The sequence below is a fragment of the Schistocerca gregaria genome, chromosome X, assembly GCF_023897955.1.
Source record: "Schistocerca gregaria isolate iqSchGreg1 chromosome X, iqSchGreg1.2, whole genome shotgun sequence".
Classification (NCBI taxonomy): Eukaryota; Metazoa; Arthropoda; class Insecta; order Orthoptera; family Acrididae; genus Schistocerca; species Schistocerca gregaria.
In genome coordinates, this window is record NC_064931.1 from 390,408,268 (window position 1) to 390,432,665 (window position 24,398).

Genomic DNA, 24,398 nt, shown 5'->3' on the forward strand with positions numbered 1-24,398 from the left:
CAGTCAATCCCGGTGGCCAAATTACTCGCTCGAGTTGTCCAGAACGATCTTCAATCCAATCGCGAACGTTTGTGGTCCGGTGACATAATGCATTGTCATTCATAAAAATCCCATCACTGTTTGGGAAAATGCAGTCGATGAATGGCTACCATTTTCAGTCAATGATCAGTCCAGATGGACCAGAAGACCCAGCCCATTCCATGTAAACACAGCCCGCACCATTATGGAGCCACCATCAGCTTGCACAGTTCCATGTTGACAACTCGTGTTCATGGCTTCAAAAAAGTAGCTCTGAGCACTATGGGACTAGTCATCAGTCCCCTAGAACTAAGAACTACTTAAACCGAACTAACCTAAGGACATCACACACACCCATACCCGAGGCAGGATTCGAACCTGCCCGCATCTCGTGGTCGTGCGGTAGCGTTCTCGCTTCCCACGCCCGGGTTCCCGGGTTCGATTCCCGGCGGGGTCAGGGATTTTCTCTGCCTCGTGATGGCTGGGTGTTGTGTGACGTCCTTAGGTTAGCTAGGTTTAAGTAGTTCTAGTTCTAGGGGACTGATGACCATAGATGTTAAGTCCCATAGTGCTCAGAGCCCAGCCGATTCGAACGTGCGACCGTAGCAGCAGCGTGGTTCCAGACTGAAGCGCCTAGAACCGCTCGGCCACCGAACCTGGCGGTCTGCGCCCCACTTTCACCCTACCATTAGCTAGTACCAACTGAAATCGGGACTCGTATGATTTGGCCTCGGTTTTCCAATCGTGCTATTACGAAGGCACTCGTGTCGGTCGTCCGCTGTCATAGCCCATTAACGGCCAATTTCCCCGCACTGTCTTAGCGATGCGTTCATAGTACGTCCAGCATTGATTTCTGTGGTTATTTCATTCATTATTACTGTCTGTTAGCACTGACAACTCTGCGCAAACGTCACTTCCTCGGTCGTGAAAGCCTTCGGCCACTCCGTTGTCCGTGGTGAGAGGTAATGCCTGAAATTTGGCATTCTCGGCACGCTCTCGAAACTGTGTGTCGGAATACTGAATTCGACAACAATTTGCGAAATGGAATGTCCCATGCATGTAGCTCTGTCATTCCACGTTCAGTCTCTTAATTCCAGTCGTGTGGTCGCCATTACGGTGGACACTTTTTCACATGGATCACCTGAGTACAAATGGTAGCACCACCAATGCACTGCTCTCTTATACCGTGTTACGCAGTACGTCCGCCATCTGCAAATGTGCATACCGCTATCCCTTGACTTTCCTCACCTCACTGTACTGGTGATAGATGTCTGACTATGTAACTAATACATTTGCTGGATGCGACACAGCGACTGATATATTTTATAAGTAATTATTATTTACAATCAACCACTTTAATAGCGTCTAATACAATTAAACACATCGATTCAAGAGCCATCAACAAGTTGTTGATCCTCAATTTGTGGCGTCACAAAATAAAATAGCATATGCATTGAAAAATGCGTCCTCGTCTTATATAAATCGTTCACTTCACACACAGCAACAGCTCAGCATGCTGTGAGACACTTCTTCAGCTGTGGTAAAGAAGAGTGACCACTTGACTCTTTTCTGATGTCCGGAAGTAGGTGTGAGCTGCTACGTGTAAGACACACTATGTCATCAAAAGTATACGGTCACCCCAAAAAGATAAGTTTTTAATATTAGATGCATTGAGCTCCCCCAACTGCCAGGTACTCCATATCGGCGACCACAGTAGTTATTAGAAATAGTGAGAGAGCAGAATGCGGCGCTCTGCAGAACTCTCATACTTCGAACGTCCTCAGGTGATTGGGTGTCACTTGTGTCATACGCCTATGTGCGAGATTTCCACACACAAACATCCCTAGATCCACTGTTTCCGATGTGATAGTGAAGTGGAAACGTGGAAGGGCATGTACAGCACAAAGGTGTACAGGCCGACCTCGTCTGTTGACTGATAGAGACCGCCGGCAGTTGAAGAGGGTCGTAATGTGTAATAGGCAGACACCTATCCAGACCATCACACAGTAATTCCAAACTGCATCAGGATCCACTATGAAAGTTAGGCGGGAGGTGAGAAGGATTTTACGCCGAGGAGCTGCACATAAGCCACGCATCACGCCGGTAAATTCCAAACGACGTCTCGCTTTGTGTAAGGAGTGTAAACATTGGACGATTGAACATTGGAAAAACGTTGTGTGGAGTGACAAATCACGGTACACAATGTGGCGATCCGATGGCTGGGAATGGGTATGGCGACTGCCCGGTGAACGTCATCTACCAGCATGTGTAGTGCCAACAGTAAAATTCGGAGACGGTGGTGTTTTGGTGTGGTCGTTTTTTCATGGAGGGGGCTTGCACCCCTTGTTGTTTTGCATGGCACTATCACAGCACAGGCCTAGAATGATGTTTTAACCACCTTCTTGCTTCCCACTGATGATGAGCAATTCGGGGATGGCGATTGCATCTTTCAATACGATCGAGCATTTGTTCATAATGCACAGCCTGTGGCGGAATGTTTACAAGAGAATAACATCCCTGTAATGGACTGCCCTGCACGGAATCATGACCTGAATCCTATAGCACACCTTTGGGATGTTTTGGAACGACGGCTTCGTTCCAGGCCTTAGCGACCGACGTCTACACCTCTCCTCAGTACAGCACTTCGTCAAGAATGGGCTGCAATTCCCCAAAAACCTTCCAACGCCTGATTGAACGTTTATCTTCGAGAGTGGAAGCTGTCATCAAGGCTAAGGTTGGAGGGTGCCACGAACTTTTAAGTAATTTACAGCAAAGGTGTCCGGATACTTCTGATCACATAGTGTAGCAAGCCAAATATTTAGTTTTACACATGTGTCGACCCTACAAAAAGACGCGATAGTAACCCCATCAGTTTCTTTCCTTATATTTATTTTCGAAGAATGGTTGGTTGTGGACTAACGTCTTTCGTTTTATCACCGATATAATGACGTCTAGCAAGTTACTCAGAGCACCTATCTTATCTTACTGTGCGTTCTAATAGAAAAACAGAAGCTAAGATTAATTTCAAGGGCACAACATGGAGTCTGTGGTACATTTCACACTTACGATGAACTTTCCCCGCCTCAGGAAAAAGCTGGGCAACTTTGGATCAATGTCAAAATGTTGAACCCTCATTATATTTATTTCTCGTGGTGACTGGTGTTATTCGAATCACTGATAGACGCTTTGAAAGTTTGCGCTCGGAATAAAAACGGAGTCGCCAGTGGGCCAAGGTCTTTCGATACGATAGAACACCATCTACATGCGTGACTCAACAATTTTCACCGAAGTAGTTACTCCGCAGGAATCGCAGAAACGAACAGCCGTCGTTTTAAGCTCCGTCTCCAGAAAAGCGACAGTGAGTCAAACCTCAGACGCCCAAGCACGTATTTAGCAGTGGTAACCATTAAGAGTCCATTCTCCCTCAGTCAGCCTGTAATACAAGCGATATTTACGGTTTTATTTTGAGAAACTAATGACGAAATGAACATAAATTTTCGTCCCCATTATTTACTGACTCGTTGAAAACATTTTCTGCTTTTTTTTTTGTACAGAAATTCAGTCATAATGATGCCCCCCTTCCAAGGGGTTTAAGTTGCTCTATCCACAATGAGGTGACTCCAAAGCAATTTTCTCAATCAATACGATACTGCACACGGAGCAGTAGCACAGTTTATTTGAAATTTGACAACATCATAAAGTGGCGGCCGTTTGAAACGATGTAGTTTTGCTGTAAGCCTTTTGGCACTTTTTTACTCCTCTGAAACGTCCGCAAAAAGTAATAGCCTAATTTTTTCATGCAAATTTATTCGTTATTTATAGTAAAAAAATCTGACTAAAAACTGTGCTATTTCTCCGTCCACAATATCGTATAGATTAAGAAAATTGTTTTTTTTTTTATTTCAGTTAAGAATTGTAGACTGCAGGACTTCCGTCATGTACACACCTCATTTTGTAAAAATGGAAATTTGTGGTAAGTTCCTATGGGACCAAACTGCTGAGGTCATCGGTCCCTAGGCTTACACACTACCTAATCTAACTTACGCCAAACACACACTCACACACACACACACACACACACACACACACACACACACACACACATGTCCGTGGAAGGACTCAAACCTCCGAATGGGGTTTGGTTTGTTTAAAGGAGGGTGAGGGGGGAGGGGAGAAGGGACCAAACTTCGAGGTCGTCGGTCTCTTGTTCCCGGTAAAATAATTACAGAAGGGAAGGAAGAAAAGAAAGGAGACGTATAGCACAATAACAGGAGAATGGAAGATGCAGAAGAACGACAGAAGGAAAACAAAGAATACTATGGACAAAACAGGAAAACAAAACCAGAGAGAGAAGCAAGAAACAGGTAGAAAGGATAAAAACAAGAGAGTAGATCACCGTGGCTGTCCGACCACGAGAATAAAAAGAAAAAGCCGGCCACTCTGCGACACATTAAAACATGCAGCCTAAAAGCATTAGAGTGGAGAACACAAAGGGGCAAAGGACATGCGAGAAAACTTATATAGAATGATCCACCGTCACGTATAAAACGAAAATCTAAATTAGCCGATGAGGCGTTGTCAGCTAAAATTAATGGCAACGAGTCTGGTTACTGAATAATCCGTCGCAAGGCGGCCAAAGAAGGACAGCTCACCAAGATATGGGCCACTGTCAGCCGGGCACCGCACCGACACTGACGTGGGTCATCACGGCGCACCAGGTAGCCACGTGTCGCTCAAGGGTGGCCTATGCGGAGCCGGCAGAGAACCACAGCGTACCTGCGAGAGGCCCGCGTGGAAATCTTCCATACATTCGTAGTCTCGTTAATGGCACGCTGTTTGTTGTGGATACCTAGGTTATGTTATTCCGTCTCCCAAAGCCGGAAAACCTTGCGGCGTAGTACTGAACGCTAGTCATTTGCAGAGAAGTCGATCTCCATAAGTGTTTTACGCGGTGCCTGTTCGGCCAGTCTGTTGGCAAGTTCGTTGCCTGGGATTCCGACGTAGCCTGGGGTCCAGACAAACACCAGTGAACGACTGGACCGTTCCAGGGCCTAGATGGACTCCTGGATGGTCGCTACTAAAGGATGACGAGGGTAGCACTGGTCGAGACCTTGTAAGCTACTCAAGGAGTCAGTACACGGAAGAAATGACTCCCCAGGGCATGAACGGATGTGCTCAAGAGCACGAGATATAGACACCAGCTCGGCCCGCATCGAGAAAGGAATGCTGTTCAATACGTCCTCCATGGGCATACGCGAAGCCGACGTGATCATCAGCCATCGACCCGTCGGTGTAAACCACTTCGCGGCCTCGGTACATGGCAATAATTGAGTTCTTAGGGTCATGTGAAAGGTCCAGGCGAAGCCGTGGCCTAGATGTACACAATAGTGGTGTACGTGAATGGACATCAAGTATAGGTGGTAAAGGGAAGGACTCCAGTTTAGAAAGAAGGGTTCGCACACGAACTGCAATTGGACGTCCTGACCTGCGCCGTCGATTTGGGAAATGAACAGTCGTGGGTGGGAAAAGGAGACGGTAATTCGGATGCGCAGGAGAACTACAAAAATGAGCAACGTAATTGGCCAGCAGTTGTGCACGCCTAACATGCAATGGAGGGACTCCGGCATCCACAAGGACGTTCGTCACCGGACTCATCCTAAAAGCTCCTGTCGCTAGGCGAACGCCACAGTGGTGCACTAGGTCGAGTAAACGCAACGCTGGCGGCGTCGCCGAAGCATAAAACAGACTCCCATAGTCAAGGCGGGATTGAACAAGGGATCTGTAGAGCGTAGAGTTATCTGCACCCCAGTTGCTGTTGCTCAAGCAGCGGAGGGCATTCAGGTGCTGCCAGCACTTCCGCTTAAGTTGACAAAGGTGAGGAAGCCAAGTCAATCGGGCGTCGAAAACCAGTCCTACGAATCGATGTGTCTCCACTACAATGAGTGGATCGCCATTAAGGTAAAGTTCTGGTTCCGGATTAATGGTACGACACCGACAGAAGTGCATAACACACGACTTTGCGGCCGAAAACTGGAAACCGTGGTCTAGAGCCCATGACTGCACCTTGTGGATGGCTCCCTGTAGGTGTCGCTCAGCAACACCAGTACTTGTGGAGCAGTACGAAATGCAGAAGTCGTCTGCATACAGAGAAGGTGAGACGGACGGCCACTAAAAGTAGACATACACTCAATACAGATCTCTGCGGGACCTCATTCTCCTGCATATGTGGCGAACTATGGGAGGCACCAACTTGGACACGGAAAGTACGAAGCGACAGGAAATTTTGGATAAAAATCGGGAACGGGCCTCGGAGACCCCACTTGTATAATGTGGCAAGGACATGATGTCGCTAGGTGGTGTCATACGCTTTTCGTAAATCAAAAAAGACGGCAACCAGGTGCTGGCGTTTGGATAAGGCTGTTCGGATGGCAGACGCGAGGGACACAAGATGTCAATGCTAGAGTGACCCTGGGGGAAGCCGCTCTGACATGGAGCCAGTAGGCCACCTGACTCTAGGATCCAACCCAACTGCCGAAACACCATACGTTCTAGCAGCTTAAAAAGAACGTTGTTCGTTGGTTAGGCTGATCGGCCGATAGCTATCCACATCAAGCAGGTTTTTACCGGGTTTGGTCACCGGAATGATGGTGCTCTCACGCCATTGCGATGGAAAGACGCCATCGCACCAGATCCAGTCGAGGATCACGAGGAGATGTCGCCTGTAGTCAGATGAGAGATGTTTAATCATCTCACTGTGCATCCGATCTGGCCCAGGAGCAGTGTTGGGGCCATGTGCAAGGGCAGTGATGAGCTCTCACTATGTAAATGGCGCGTTATAGGATTCACTCGAGCGTGCAGTGAACGAGAGGACTTTCCCTTCCAGCCGCTGTTTGAGAGTGCGAAAGGCTGGGGGTAATTCTCCGATGCAGAGGCTCGAGCATAGTGCTCAGCAAAGAGCTCGGAAATCGCGATTGCGTCGGTAGATAACACGCCATTTATGTTAACACCGGGAACACCAGTTGGGGTCTGGTCCCTGAAATCCCGTCTGATCCTTGCCCAGACTTGGGAAGGTGACGTATGACACCCAATGGTCGAGACATATCTCTCCCAACACTCCTGCTTCCGTCGTTTGATAAGTTGGAGAATGTGGGGGCACAGAGCCGTTTAAAGGTTATGAAATACTCCAGGGAAGGGTGCCGCTTATGCCGTTGTAGAGCTCGCCAACGCTTCTTAATTGCTTCAGCGATCTCCAGCGACCACCAAGGGACTGCATTCTGCCAGGAGCACACTAAAGAGCGAGGGACCGTGTTTTCTGCTGCAGAAAGGATTGTTGTAGCCACCTACTCAACCATCACATCGATGTTCCCGTGTAGGGGAGATTCAACGGTGACTTCAGAGATGAACGTTTAAAGCCAATCCGGGCAGGCGACCGTGTGCCTGACGCCGGGGCAGTGACAGGAAGATGGAGAAGTGATCACTACCAAACAGGTCGTCATGTACTCTCCAGTGGATAGATGGGAGAAGTCCTGGGCTCCAAATTAATAAATCAATGGCCGAGTAACTACCATGAAACATACTGAAATGTGTGGTGGCCCCAGTATTTAAGGGGCAGAGGTCGAACTGAGACACTAAAGTTTCGACAGCTTTGCCTCGGCCAGTAAGCAGGTGCCACCCCACAAGGGGTTATGGACGTAAAAATCTCCCAAAAGGAGGAAAGGTTTAGGAAGATGATCAATCAGTGCAGTTAATACATTCAGTGGTACTGCACCATCTGGAGGAAAACACAGTGCAGACAGTTATTTCCTGCGTTGTCCTTATTCTGACAGCCACAGCTTCAAGAGTGGTTTCAAGGAGCACAGTTTCACTACAAATAGAGTTTAGGACATGAACAGAAACTCCACCTGACACTCGATTATAGTCGCTACGGTTCCTGTAATATCCCTTATAGTCGCAGCAGAGGGCAGGCGTCCACATTGCCGAAAACCAGATTTCCTGGAGGGCAATGGAGAAAGCAGGTGTAAAGCTTAACACTTGCTATAGCTCAGCCAGGCGGTGGAAAAATTCCACTGCAGGATGACGTCATCGTGAGGCTGGGCAGGCATGGAACATTCAATGAGGCAATTTACGCCTCAGGCTTACCTGCTCCCACCAACTTATTGCCTGAGCAGCCTATATCCATTGTGTCTGAGGGTCCGGCGAGATCTAGGTTCTCTGTGGATGCCAGAATCTCCACCTCATCTGCAGACGCAGAGCTTGTAAATAGCGGTAGTGTGGGTGCCACTGCAATGCCCTTGGCCTTGGGGATCTTCTTTTTGAATTTCTCTCACTGCTCCTTGGGTTTCCCTGGCTGGGAGGACTTCACTGATTCAGTCTCTGGGACTGTAGATGAGCGTGAAGCCCTACAACCAGCTGCTTTTGGGCTCTTCAAAAACTGGTGGGTGTCATCTTTCCCACTAGCAGAAACGTGGGAAAGGGGTGACCCAAGAGACCCCTTCCTACGGAGAGGAGGCGAAGAATACTTACGTTTCTCCGGCTCAGAAGTGGGGACTGATATCACCGATGGTTGGGGGGGGGGGGGGGGGGGCGCTGTTGCTCTCAAAATAGGTGGTGCAGGAGCAACAGGAAGGGAACTGTCCCCCCCCCCCTCCACCGCCATCCAGGGGGCAGTTTCAGTCTTCTGGCTCAGAGAGGTGACTGGGTTGTTGGAGCTGATGGGGCTAGGACTGTTGTAGCGGCGGCGTAAGACGCACAGTATGTACGGATTCAAATTTCCTCTTAGCCTCAGTGTAGGCCAGTCGATCCAGGGTCTTGTACTCCACGATTTTTCTTTCTTACTGGATACTAGCGGTTCTAGGCGCTCAGTCCGGAACCGCGCGACTGCTACGGTCGCAGGTTCGAATCCTGCCTCGGGCATGGCCGTGTGTGATGTCCTTAGGTTAGTTAGGTTTAAGTAGTTCTAAGTTCTAGGAGACTGATGACCACAGCAGTTAAGTCCCATAGTGCTCAGAGCCATTTGAACCATTTTTTTCTTACTGGATAATCCTGCACTCTGGCGAACAAGGCAAATGATGCTCTCCGCAGTTGACACAGATGGGAGGGGGCACATGCAGTATTGGGATGTGATGGGCGTCTGCAATATCGACATGTGACACTGGAAGTACAGCGGGAAGACATATGGTCGAACTTCCAGCATTTAAAGCACTGCATTCGGGGAGGGATATAGGGCTTCACATCACAGCAGTAGACCATCACCTTCACCTACTCGGGTAATGTAGCATCCTGGAAGGCCAAGATGAAGAAACCGTGGCAACCTGATTATCCCTTGGACCCCAGTGGACTCGCGGAACGAAATGTACTCATCGCTACTCTAAATTGGCGCGCAGCTCATCGTCAGACTGCAAAAGAAAGTCTCTGAGAAATATGAAACCTGGACCATATTTAAGCTCTTATGGGGCGTGATGGTTACAGAAACCTCCCCCAGCTTGTCACAAGCGAGCAACGCCTGTGACTGGGCATAGGATGCTGTTTTGACCAAGACTGGCCCAGATATCATCTTGGAAAAGCACTCCACCTTCCCAAACTTGTCCTCTAAATGCTCAACAAAAAAATGAAGCTTAATTGTCATGAAAGATTCCCCATCAGCTCTCGAACAAACAAGGTAGCAGGGTGAATTAGAGCCGCTTCCATCCTTAGCCTGACGTTTCTCACATGGTGTGGCCAGAGAGGGTAACGATATGGCGTCGTACTTCTGTGCACTGAATTGAGCCTGTGAACGCTTAGAGGCTGCTGGCGTTTGACAACCAGCAAGGGATGATGTACCATGCTTCATGGCTTGTCATCCACCCTGATGCCACCCACTCTGACCAGGGGCCCTCCCCACGGGCGCCACCCAGCCGCAGCAAAGGCCACCTGGCAGGATGGCCATTGCCAGAAGTCCCAATGCCCCTGGGTGACAGGCATCTATTCCTTGGCATACGTTGGGAGTTAACGACGCAGGCATCAGCAGGGCGATCCCTGTGAGGTCAGGGGACTACAACCAACAGGGGACATGGCGGCCCCACCAAAACTGTCTGGCTACTGTACTGGTTATCAGGTGCAACCAAGAAAACAAGTCCATTATCATCGTCAGCATAGATAATGATACTGCACAGTTGATGGAAAAATACGCACCCAGGAGGGTGACCTCCCCAACAGTTGGAGAATGAGCAGAAGTGCAGATCCACGCCGACGAAGGAGGCCATAGGTCTCAGCACATGATGGACGCGATGCACCATGTAAGGCGCCCTTCCCCCAATTGGCTCGATCTTCGGGAAAATTTTGAAAAATGGAGGTCAAACCCTACAGGGGACCATCACATAAAGGCCGAAACGTGTGAGACTCCTTTTAGTCACCTCTTACGACCGGGAGGAACCACCTTGGGATTATTCTAACCCCCGGACCAGCAGGTAGTCCGACGGGGGGAGCCGCGCGAACCGTGGCAAGGCGCCTGAGACCACGCAGCTACCCCCCGCGGCTCCTCATTTTGATCAAAGCCACTTCAGCGCCCTGGATGGGGGGCTTAACGATAACTGATTTACTTTAAAAAATTATAAAATATTGTCCAAGAATCAATGCATAATGTGCAAAATGACTTACGCTGATTGCGTCATAACTTTTTCTAAAAGAAAGCGGTAAAGAGTTTTTGTTTTATAGGCAGGCTTAGGAGAATGATCCCTTAAATAGGTCGAGGCTGCTAAGGAGGCTAAATATGAACAGGAGTGGTTTTCACTGAGTTAAGCCGAATAACGCGGCCAATCATCTGGCGTACCCAAGTAATTTTTAAATTTCATTGCCACTGAACAAGGAGACCGACTTAGATTCTTTTTTACTTTATTTCTTTTTATGGAGCTACTTACTTTTCCCTATTGCGTTGGAAACAATCTTTGAAGAGAACTTTAACAACATGAAGTCTGTGGTATTTGTTAAAGTTTTATTCAGATTGATGATGATGATTGGTTTGTGGGACACTCAATTGCGCGGTTATCAGCGCCCGTAAAAATTCCCATTCTTTGCTCAGTCCAAACCTGAGACTTTCATGAATGATAATGAAATTATGAGGACAACACAAATACTCAGTCATCTCGAGGCAGGCGAAACTCCCTGACCCCACCGGGAATCGAAACCGGGACCCCGTGCTCGGGAAGCGAGAACGCGACCGCGAGCTGCGGACAGATTACAGCTCTGTAAACCACTGCTCTGCTGACACACAAACATTAGCCTTACTTTGCCAAATGTAAGCAAACAAGTAATCTGGTGTGTTTATTGGTAAGACTGTTGTGTCAAGTACTCAGAACGTTAACCTAGAGCATTGATATAAGCTGTAAAGCGACCCAGGTAGAGAATACTGAACACTGAATTTCATCTTGACTTCCCCAACACAGGGCCGCGTTGTGCTGAATTTCGTGTCATAAGAGCCTTCGCAGTTTCCTTGTAGACCTCTTGTTTTAATTTTCCAAACAAATAGAAACCCAACAAAAATGAACAGCAGTTGATGAGAGAAACACAACTAACAGTTTAATAGCGTCAACACAAGATCCACAAGTCACTACGAGGCACCTTGAATGTTTTAGTGGAATCAAAAGGAGTTGTCTGTAAATACTATACACGTCTCATTTCATCCTTCACACATTTCGCTCTATCAACAACCTCACTGCAAGCACATTCAAAAGTGATTTATTTACGTCGAACGCTGTCAACAAAAACTCTAGTGATGTAGCGCTTCTGTGCAAGATTTTGTGTGCGGACGAAGCATCATTTAAGAATCGTGATCATATCAATCTACGCAACACACAGTACTCTTAAGTTAAAAATCCACGCTAGTTGAGACAAGTGACCAAAAGTATCTACAGTTCCTAACTGATATGCTGCCGTAGTTATTGCAAGTTATCTCATTGGACAAAAGGCAGGTCATGTGGTGCATAAGGCAATTAACATGGTTCCAACTTTACGTATGTCCTCCAGTTCCGCACAGATAATTACACAGAACTTCATAACACAACATTTGGAGACCTGGTGAGGCTGTGAGCCATTTCGTGTTTCCTGCACGTACGAACTAACGAGCACCAGATTGATGTGCTATGTAGTTGCGTAAGATTACGAGGGGATACAAAAAAAAAAAAAAAAAAAATCATATTGTTTACAAAACAACCTTATCCCCTTCAAAATACTCTCCATTACAACTAACACATTTTTCCAACCGGTGCTTCCACTATTTTTGTAGTCATCTCTAGAAATGCCTCACCTGACAGCTCCTTGCTCATTTTTTTCTGGTTTTCCTCAGTGGTCTCAAATCGGTGTCCTTTCATGCCAATTTTCATGGGTCGAAACAAAAAGTTGTACTGAGGCGAGGAAGGTGCGTGGGGCAGCCGAACCGTGTCATTTTTAGCCAAAACCCGTCTAACATATGGCTGTGTGTGCAGGTGCGAGGAACAAATTTTGCAGCAACCATTTCATTCCCAAATCTTCCGTTAAAATTCCCTAAGCCAGGCTGGAAAACAACACCCTATTCTCTGACAGTTGATCAGTTGTGACTGCAGGCTTTCTCAGCGAATTTCATATATGAAGTCTTCACGGAATGTCAGCCGAGTAGCGTCGTCGTCTCGTAGCAACGTTTCGATGGAATGCGTCTCCATTATCTTCGCCTGAAGATGATGGAGACCCATTCCATGGAAACGCTGCTACGAGACGACGACGCTACTCGGCTGACAGATGTTCAAGTGGCTCTAAGCACTATGAGACTTAACATCAGAGGACATCAGTCCCCTAGAACTTAGAACTACTTAAACCTAAATAACCTACGGACATCACAAACATCCATGGACGAGGCAGGATTTGAACCTGCGACCGCAGAGGTCGCGCGGTTCCAGACTGAAGCGCCTAGAACCGCTCGGTCACCGCGGCTGGCACTCTGCTGACAACCCGTGAAGACTTCATAAATAAAAAAAGTTGATCAGTTGTCTGTCGACGGAATTTGAGCACAAGTTTTTTTCAATATTTTCTTCGATTCGGGCAGTTGATGGACGTTCAGAACCTGTCGCCATTTTTAAATCGAGCAAACCACTCGTACACTTGAGTTTTTCCCATAGCTTCACCTTGGTAATCTGTTCTCAACATTAAAACAGTTTGAGCAGCATTTTTGCCCAGTGGAAAACAAATTTTCACAGCTGCACGTTGTTCACTTAAACTTGCCATAATCAAAAACGATACAAGAAGAAAACAGCGGTAGCAAAAAACAATCACTGCAGATGAACAGCACAAGCCAGGTCGACAACACAGGCGGCACTGAACTGGCAATAAGTCACGCTGTACGTGCCTAGCGGCAGAAATTCGTATTACACAAGCTCCACAAACGGCAATGTTATTCCGTTCCTTTTTTTGTGTGCCCCCTCGTATCTGTGCCGAACTGGAGAACATCCGCCATGTTGGTACCACATGCATTGTGTTATGCAGCACATGAACTGCCCTTTGTCCAGTGAGATGTCTTCCAGTAACTACGGAAGCTTATCATTTAAGAAATTTGGATATGTGTGACTATTTCGAGTCCCGTCAATGCACCAGGGACCGATGGGGCGGTTCCTGAACACCAAGCACCTCCGTTAACACCCCAAGGCGGTTGTTTATCCACTTATCTCAGCGTCGATTTTTAACCGACGAGTGCAGTGTGTTGTGAAGGCTGATTTGCCCATGATTTTTAAATGATACTTCGTCCGTACACAAAATCTTGCGCAAAAACGCCTCATTACTACTTGCTTACATCAGAATTTTTTTGTGGACAGCATTCGGAGAAAATAAATAGTTATATATGAAGATAGTAACTGTTCCCGAAAGAACAGGTACCATTGATGACCGTGCAACTTCTCTAGAATAAATGATAATTAATTGAAACCCTCAGCTGCCAACAGGTGTTGTCGATATACCTCTATGGGGACAGCTGAAAGTGTGTGCCCCGATCGAGACTCGAACCCGGGATATCCTGCTTACATTTGCAGGCGCTCTATCCATCTGAGCCGCCGAGGCCAGTCGCGCTATTCATCCGTGTCCTCGGTGGCACAGATGGGTAGAGCATCTGCCATGTAAGCAGGAGATCCCGGGTTCGAGTCCCGGTGGGGGCACGCATTGTCAGCTGTCCCCATCGAGGTATATCAACAACACCTGTCGGCAGCTGAGGGTTTCAATTAATTATCATTTATTCTAGAGAAGCTGCACGGTCATCAATGGTATCTGTTCTTTCGGAAACAGTTACTGTCTTCATATACATTTAAAGGCTACCCTGCCATTGACCATTGTCTGTGCGAATGCGCAGAGGTTACCCGAACTCTTACGGTAATCGTCACCTTAGTTGGCACGAGTAATGAATGGATGGGCAAATATCTATTAGGATGGGAATGTGGGTCTTACGGGGAGCGTGCAAGGGCTAAGTGCCTGTAGTCGTACTATTCATCTGTGTCCTCGGTGGCTCAGATGGATAGCGCTTCTGCCATGTAAGCAAGAAATCCCGGGTTCGAGTCCCGGTGGGGGCACACATTTTCAGCTGTTCCCATCGAGGTATATCAACAACACCTGTCGGCAGCTGACGGTTTCAATTAATTATCATTTAAAATAAATAGCTTTTGTATGTGTTCGCAGTGAGGCTGTCGATGAAGCAAATTACGAAACGAATGAGATGCGTTGGAATGTAGTATTTGCAGAACACTATTTTGATCACACTCTAACAGTCACTCCGCCTCTTCTAAGTCTCTGTCCAGTGCCGTAAAATGAATCGGTTTCATAATTCGACAACTATAAATGCTATAATTTACTTGCTCAAGTCAGAAAATTTGCCGCACTGTCCGCTTGTTCTGGATATACACTCCTGGAAATTGAAATAAGAACACCGTGAATTCATTGTCCCAGGAAGGGGAAACTTTATTGACACATTCCTGGGGTCAGATACATCACATGATCACACTGACAGAACCACAGGCACATAGACACAGGCAACAGAGCATGCACAATGTCGGCACTAGTACAGTGTATATCCACCTTTCGCAGCAATGCAGGATGCTATTCTCCCATGGAGACGATCGTAGAGATGCTGGATGTAGTCCTGTGGAACGGCTTGCCATGCCATTTCCACCTGGCGCCTCAGTTGGACAGCGTTCGTGCTGGACGTGCAGACCGCGTGAGACGACGCTTCATCCAGTCCCAAACATGCTCAATGGGGGACAGATCCGGAGATCTTGCTGGCCAGGGTAGTTGACTTACACCTTCTAGAGCACGTTGGGTGGCACGGGATACATGCGGACGTGCATTGTCCTGTTGGAACAGCAAGTTCCCTTGCCGGTCTAGGAATGGTAGAACGATGAGTTCGATGACGGTTTGGTTGTACCGTGCACTATTCAGTGTCCCCTCAACGATCACCAGAGGTGTACGGCCAGTGTAGGAGATCGCTCCCCACCCCATGATGCCGGGTGTTGGCCCTGTGTGCCTCGGTCGTATGCAGTCCTGATTGTGGCGCTCACCTGCACGGCGCCAAACACGCATACGACCATCATTGGCACCAAGGCAGAAGCGACTCTCATCGCTGAAGACGACACGTCTCCATTCGTCCCTCCATTCACAACTGTCGCGACACCACTGGAGGCGGGCTGCACGATGTTGGGGCGTGAGCGGAAGACGGCCTAACGGTGTGCGGGACCGTAGCCCAGCTTCATGGAGACGGTTGCGAATGGTCCTCGCCGATACCTCAGGAGCAACAGTGTCCCTAATTTGCTGGGAAGTGGCGGTGCGGTCCCCTACGGCAGTGCGTAGGATCCTACGGTCTTCGCGTGCATCCGTGCGTCACTGCGGTCCGGTCCCAGGTCGACGGGCACGTGCACCTTCCGCCGACCACTGGCGACAACATAGATGTACTGTGGAGACCTCACGCCCTACGTGTTGAGCAATTCGGCGGTACGTCCACCCGGCCTCCCGCATGCCCACTATACGCCCTCGCTCAAAGTCCGTCCACTGCACATACGGTTCACGTCCACGCTGTCGCGGCATGCTACCAGTGTTAAAGACTGCGATGGAGCTCCGTATGCCACGGCAAACTGGCTGACACTGACGGCGGCGGTGCACAAATGCTGCGCAGCTAGCGCCATTCGACGGCCAACACCGCGGTTCCTGGTGTGTCCGCTGTGCCGTGCGTGTGATCATTGCTTGTACAGCCCTCTCGCAGTGTCCGGAGCAAGTATGGTGGGTCTGACACACCGGTGTCAATGTGTTCTTTTTTCCATTTCCAGGAGTGTATTTGAGGTGCCTCGCCTTGGCTGCTTCTCCTGTATCATGAAACCAGCTTATGCAGATCTTGATTTCGAGCCTGAATGACATCGTTTTATTGGCTATCACAGTGACCACATGCTTTCTCACTGGGTAGAGCCGTTAACATCACAGCCACCCGATGATTGCTATCTGAATGGACCAAATTTGCCTGCAAGACACAAAGCATTCAAAGGTGTGCATTTGTAACGTACAGTCTTCGATGCTTTCCCTCACAAGAAGTCATGGCATTTGGTGCTTATATGACTGTAAAAATGGGAGATACTGCTTAAACAGTTGGAAGGTATATTCAGAAAAAGATGTTCCAGCGTTACACACTAGGCAATCTAAAACTACTTTGAAATTGTGGCGGCACCATTCGTCTGATTACTCATTCGTACAGAGTACATATAACGAATACTCTCAGATATTAGCAACTAATTAGTGTGTACTTTAATATTTTACTATTTTCCACTACAAACGAACGATTATGTTAGCCGATGCCCGTAATAAGCTAATTTTGAGTCGCGATTGGAAAATAGTAACACCAGTATGACGTACAGCGATCAATAGCTTGAGCTTCAAAAGTTTGCGTCGACACACATTTAAGAGGCTAGCATGTCTGTAGTGAAGAGCACATACTCACCGCAGGTTAAATTTTGATGTGTGACGGAGGTTATTACACAAAATATGCTACTAATCTGCCATCTTACTTTCTATGACAGCACTGAGAGAAGATTCAATTGATTAGGAAGTAATTTTGGTGACAGATCTCAAGAGAAAAAATTAGTTTTGGTCTTTCACAATGTCAGTAAATGGATCATAGTCTTCTAAAATCACTCGGTAAACATGTTGGACCGAAAAATGGAGGAGAAGTCCGAAATACGGCATTCGATATTCCAAAATTATTTCCCTGCGCATGATAGTATTACAATTTCTCCATTGAATAATTACACGAACAATGAAATGACACATGAAGGACTGCGGGAGATATAAACAAATGAAATCGCGTAACAGTGAAAAGGCCAGAGAATATAATGAGATATCTATGCGGTTCTATCTCAATTATGTGAAATAGATTGCGCCCCTTCCAGCTGCAGTTCATGGTAGGTACGTGGAGGAACGAATGGAAAAGGGGGCCGGCCGCTGTGGCCGAGCGGTTCTACGCGCTACAGTCTCGAACAGAGCAACCACACACACACACACACACACACACACACACACACACACACACACACACACACACACACACACACACACACGCCCGAGGGTGGACTCTAACCTCTGCTGGGACCAGTCGCACAGTCCATGACTGCAGCGCCCTGGACCGCTCGGCTAATCCCGCGCGGCTTCCCGTTCTCCTGAAGGGTCTTTGGATGCCTATATTACAGACGTCAGTGTCTTGGAACAAATTGTATTCTCGTATTCTGTTACTTTTTTTGGACAACGAACATCTGCAGGAATCAAGTATCCCGCACACAGCGATTTCCCGAAACTCAACTCGCTCTGTTCGTGCAGATCTGCAAGGCAGCAAACACCGGCGCCCAGGCTAATGCCATCTTCCTTGTGTTTCATAAGGAATGCGATGAAACTCTGCCCTGTCACCTAGTGAACAAAATATGAACTTAAGGAATACCAGGCTAGCTTTGAAACTCGATTCAGGATTTCATAATATGATGCCTGCGGATGATGAACAGACAAGTCGCAACGCCAGAAAATTACAGTGAAATGTACTAACCGCTGCAGAGGTTCGGTGATTTGTGCAGACACAGGCAGCTGATCTTCGGAAATTTAACATATTGTGTATAAATAAGAGGAAAGACCCGTTGTTCAACTATCCTATTGCCAATAATAACAGTAAAATATTTGAAATAAGTGTCACTAGCGGCGTAAAATGGAACGAAGAAATACAAACAGTTACGAAAGACAAATTTACAGGTTGTGATTTATTAGGAGAATCGTCAGCAAAAGTAAGTGCCTCACAAATCAGGTAACTTATAAAACGACCGTAGAACGAATTTTTTAGTATTGTTCATCAATGTGGGTGCTTCAGTGGGTAGAATCAAATATAAGAGACAGAGAACATCCAAAGAAATGTGGCACGGTTCATTGCGGGTCCGTTTCGTTTAGTAAGCGCGATCGTTACGGAGATGCTAGTCAAACTCCACTGGTTGACGCTACAACAGAGGTGTCGTGTTACGGAGAGGGCTGCTATTAAAATTCTAAGACTGTACGTTCCAAGAAGAGTCACGCAACACATCGCCTCACACATGCACTCCACTTCGCGCACAATTCAATGCCCTGTGACACTGAAGCACTTCCATTACCTTTATAACGTTTCTCCAAAAATTAACGTACATGGCCACTTTTCCTCATGTCATACAGCAAAGTCAATGTCACCATCTTTCCGCAGTTTCCATTTTCATTTCCTCATCAGTCATGACACTTTCTTTTCCACTATCTTCATTGCGTTTTATCATGTTCCTCTTCCACCCTTGCTTCTCAGGTCTACTTCTGCTAGCGCTCGTAGTTTGAATGTCTTCCTGTAATATCTACATCTACATATATACTCCGCTAGCCGCCAAGCGGTGTGTGGCGAAGGGCACTATTCGCGATAAAGTCATATACCCCCCCCCCCCCCCGCCCCCTCCCCCTTTGTTCCACTCGCCGATCGCGCGAGGGAAAAACGCCTCAGTACGAGCTCTAATTTCCCTTATCTTTAAATGGTGATCACTGCGCGATTTGAAAGTTGGTGGTAATAATATATGCTCTACATCCTCGACGAAGATCGGATTTCGGAATTTAGTGAGCAGCCCCTTCCGTTAAGCGCGTCGGCTATCTGCAAATGAGTCCCACGTCACACTCTGAGATTTGTAACGCTCTCGCGATGGCTAAATGTACCAATCACGAAACTTACCTGACTTATTTGGACCTTCTCAATCTCTTGAATCAGACCCAACTGGTAAGGGTCTCATACAGATGAACGATACTCTGACTGGACGAACTAACGCATTATAAGCAATTTCCTTTACTGAAGGACTGCATCGCTTCAGGATTCTACCAATAAACCGCAATCTAGAGTTCGGCTTACCCGTTACTTGCGTGTTTGCTGTTGTATTTAGGCCTCTCATGAACGAACGCGAAATAATGTTCTTTCCTGCGATAAGGGTTGTATTCTACAGTGGATATAACTTCTATAATGCTTTCGTAATGTATTGTTTGTTAATACATACAGTACCTAGTTAGATTTAAGAGATGTCCTGATGACCCTAATCTTGCCTCGTTAAATCCATACATATTACAAAAATGGATGAACGCAGGTATATTGCACAGCGCTTCCTAAACCAGTGAATCAGTTTCAACCAAGCTTGCCACACGTTTCACTGTCTGGGAAGAAGCGTAGTAGGGATAAGAACCACCTACCTATCAAAGGCAGGGGGAGTGGAGACGAAGAAAAATAGCCCAGCACGCGCGCATACCTCTACTTTATTCATCCAGTATTTGAGAATCAGGACACTTAGTGTCTTGCAACAAATTTTACACGTAATTTCAAACCCTTACAAAACTTTTTCTCCCTGTCAATCCCCACAAAATGATGAAAGTTTATAAGTTACTACATTTTCGCTGTTGATGCAATACAACTGCCGCATCAGGCACGATGTTTTAATTTATTACTTCTTTAATAATAACTGCATTCGCGACACATGCCGCAGACAGTATTCACATATACAAATGAATGTACTCGCAAAATTATATTATAGGACACATAGTTCAGATGATTTGCCGTCATAAACACAGAGATTCGTGAAAAACTGCTTCAACGTTCATGACGTTTATAACTTTTTTCTTCTTTACTTCTAACTCTATTCGTAACACATTTCGCAGGGAGTATCCACATACACCGCTGAATGTACTTACAAAATTGTATCATTGTATGACACACAGCTCAAGAAATGTGATGTCAAAATCATTGAGCAGCATGAAAACGAAACTGCAGGGTGAATTTCGCTAGAGATATGGGAGAAGTATGTTACATATACCTAAAACGTGCGAACGTGGGAAAAGCCACGGGTAAAAAGCGCCTCCTAACAGACTTGGTATACATACCACTTACTGTTTGGAAGGAAATTTTGAGAGGTAAAAACCAGAAATGGGGTGATAACGTGCAGAGGAAAGGGGGGAGGCGGAGATGAACAGAGAAAACCAAATGACACGTAGTGTGCGTTGATTGAGTAACGTTCAATCACTAGAAATTTATTCACTGGCCTTACCGCTTTTCTTTAAGCCTTCTTAATTTCAATTTCGTTATTTTTCTCCTGTCTGTTTTCGCATCCGTTCATTTTGACACCCAAAAGAACTGGTGAAGTCCTGCGCAGTTCTATGTATTCTATAATGAATTCTTTTTTCACATCTCAACTTACCTTCTAACGAATAAAATAAAAAAGATATCAAGGAGGATACGAGAAGTAATTGCTATTGACTTTCAATTACGCGCCGACTTGACATTCGCTTGCAGAACTCTACGAAAACTATGCTAAACTGTGACCTCAGCATCCATAATTCAAATCCATCGTGTTTGCAGTCTTCATCTCCGCGTCTGTAAACGGGCCTTAGAGAATAACAACGAGAGATGGTGTAAGCTGATGCCAAATGTCACTGGTTTCAGCAAATTTAGTTGGTGAGTGCACAGACAGAATATAATGTATAAACACCTCACGTCATCAGTGGAGCGCACCACACTAGACATTGATGTTCTATCAGATTCTGGAGCATCTCACACACTACGATAGGTGTACTGAGCTACAAGCATTGTGTAATAACTTATCACGTACTTACTTACTTACACAGTAAAATGTCAGAGGCAATGTCATTAAAAAGTAAACATAAATGTTTATACACAAGGTACTACTAAGAATATCCATTTCCCACCTATGAAGCAGCGGCACTGGCAACTACCAATAATAGGTGCTGGATTACAATACACGTCCAAGAAATTGTTGCGTAAATTCCTAATTAATTAATTAATCATAATCTACATACAAAAAAAATTCGTATCTGTGTTAATATATTGTGTCTGGTAGAGCAAATAACTGCCTGTACACTTCCTCCTTCTGGATGCGCTGGGAACACCGGAATAGTTTCTGTAGCCAGCGAGAGCTTACTGTTAAAATACATTGTTGTTATCAAATATGCGATGTACTATTTGTTTCTCAAATTCCTGATAACCAATAATGAGGTCCTATAATTTGGAGTCTTTCCTGTTACATCGAAAAACTCCGTTTCCTTAATGACACACTGACGGCAACACTGCAGTAATCTTCATTTGGTATGTTAAATTACATACTGAAAGTGCACTCAGATTCACTGCCTGGTTAATCATTGCCATGACGTACCGTGCAACGGAAATTTAAAATTGCTGTTAGACAACAAATTCCAGTTCTCTTTAGACTTTAACGCTGCATGAAATGCACTACAAAGCAGAGGAACATCATGCTGTCCACTACAATGACTTCTACAGAGTTCACACTTCACGTGTTGCGCTCAAAGTGCCATCTCTGGTTGACGAGAGTTCCCACGGCCCTTAGCAAACCATTTACAAGTAGTGATACGTCCCAGACATACTGTATTACGCATATAATCAGGTGTTAACAAATGAAACGCAAACTTAGGTTTCTCTATGCTCACGTATTAGGTCGAATCCCCTGATTTAGAAAAAGTATTGTTCCGTGATGCATGTAAACAACAGTGTGAACATCAATTAATTTTTGTTATTTCCGTCTTAAGCGTACTGCAATTTACGTCTGTTTAACACCATAAGTGTTTCGCTTCTATTCATAAAGCAGTGCTTGTTCTGAAAATACAGAACACTCAATACGCTCTGTTATTTATAGACTAAAAACAATTTTCGTGTTTGAATTTGGTGTACAATTTACTTACAATGATTGTCGCTCTCTTTTACATATTTACAAGCCGACACTTTTTCCTTGATGTTAGCGGAGGCTGAAATAGAAGAAGCTTCACTCTTTACGTTTTTTTTATTTTTAGGAACCTGTAAATCCACCAAAAGAAAATGTAGGTCCTCCCCCCTCCCCCCAAAAAAAAATTGGGAAGGGGAAAAGTAAAACAAAGTTTTTTCGATTCCAAGCTGTAAAAACGAAGGGAAAACGTGTCTACTTCAAAATATTGAAAAGAGAGAAATAAACATTAAGGAAATTGTACACTGTTTTTAATTTATAAATAGCAGAATGTAAAAGCATGTATTTACAGAATGACCACTGCTGATGCTTTGTAGACAAAAGGGGAAAGCATGTGATGTAAAACACACTCAAATGAAGTACGCTTAAAATAAAAAGAAAAAAAGTAACTGTTTCACAACAGTTACCGCAGAAGTTTGTTATGGAATCATAAAATAGTGTGAAGCTTGCATTTTTCAGGACTTATATAGGATATAAGCATTTAAAATGCAACTTAACACTCGTCAAATATTTATTTATCATCCAGCTTTCCTGAGTATACGCTGCAGTTTTAATTATTTATAAAATAAGTATGTTGCACATGGAGCGAACCACTTGCTAACTTAACCTAGACTTCGGGCTACGCCATAGATCGAACTGCCACAACAACCAAGATTTTGAAAGTGAGTGGAAACGGGGGGGTGGGGAGGGGGAGGTTACTATCACACTCTTACTGTGGAACTTACAACACTATACCAATATTTTTTTAATAGCTTTGCTATCCAATTGATAGACGATATTGCACTGGGATCCATCGAATGTAAAAAGGGTGGCTTGATTTTGATGACAGCATTTTGGGATAACAAATAAATTGTAACTCGAGATTGTCGCCAGAGAGGGAAAGCGCAGCGAGTACTTACGCGTGGCGACGGGGACCAGGCAGGCAGCAGCAACGTCGCCTCCACGACCGTCCCGTAGCGAGCGCAGCGCGGTACTGTCTGAGAAGGCGCGCCTCCCTCGCGACGAACCTCCGCCGCGCATGCGCAACAGCTAGTAAACAAAGCTGTCGCGGGCGCTCCCAGGCCGTGCCTTACCGGACGCTGGACGTTCTCGCTCGCAGATTCGGTTCGGATTGCTCCACAAGTGGCCGAGGAAACTACTAGAATGACCTGTACTGTAGGTATCATGCGCAGCTGTGCTGAGAGTCGTGGTGTGACTGCTGACTCTCTCGCCTCATCGCATCGCATAGTAGCTAATAAGCACACCACGTACACATTTTAAACCCATGCAAATTATAAATACCATAGGGATTTTTCATGTTATACTGGATTATTATTATTGTTATTAACTAATAAGCTAATTGAAACACATTTACCTTTGTTTAAACGTTTTCTCTGTATTCTCTGTATGTTTAACAAATATAAAAAATAGTTTGTTTCCTAAAAGTTATCTAGGCTATTTTTCCTGTGGTCTGCGAAATGCTAGTATATAGCCTTCGAGGGGACGTCAACGCCTTTCACCAACTCGGGGGGCGCTACTTTTATTTGCTGTGAGAACGGGCTGACATAGGCTTAGATCATTTATACCAGTGGTACGGAGAAAATCCAATAATGCCATTCTAAACTCCTTGAACAAAAAATTTTAATTTTTTAAATTTTACTTCTCAGTATTATTTATACACTACGTACAAATAAGTTATTATTCGACCACAATAGTATTGCACCTGGGAGTGAGGGCGTTCCGGTCGACTTGGCGTGAGTTTCTATCGCGATATTTCACGAGGACATCCTGAATCATTTGACAGTATATGCGCAACTGCCTTGAAATCATTCACAATGCGATTTGATTTCCTTAGTTACCACTGTACTTGTTTATTGTAACGTTACAGCGCGTTACCGATAACGGGCATGGGGGGCCAAGTGCAATAATAGCGCTGTCCGTTAGTACAGCATTATTCGTCTTCGTAGTTCATGTTTCCCCTACTAGTAGTTTATAATTAGTTGGCAAGATTTACATGTAAAATCTATTATACTTTTTTAAAGTAACTTCGGTTTACTCGCCCGATTGGCCGTGCGATCTAACGTACGGCTTTACGGGCGGGAAGGAGCG

At 45.9% G+C, this 24,398-nt stretch overlaps 1 protein-coding gene across 4 annotated transcripts in view; it reads right to left on the reverse strand.

The window, feature by feature from the left end:
- LOC126298779 (1-acyl-sn-glycerol-3-phosphate acyltransferase alpha-like) overlaps window positions 1-23,404 on the reverse strand; it is a 689,206-nt gene extending 665,802 nt beyond the window's left edge. For 2 of the 4 annotated variants that reach the window (XM_049990235.1, XM_049990237.1), the window contains exon 1: window positions 23,210-23,285. The gene's annotated coding sequence lies outside the window, so the exon portion shown is untranslated. Of the gene's footprint in view, window positions 1-23,209 lie in introns of all 4 variants that reach the window. The other 2 variants (XM_049990236.1, XM_049990238.1) reach the window with 2 other exon arrangements.
- Window positions 23,405-24,398: the final 994 nt, after the last annotated feature.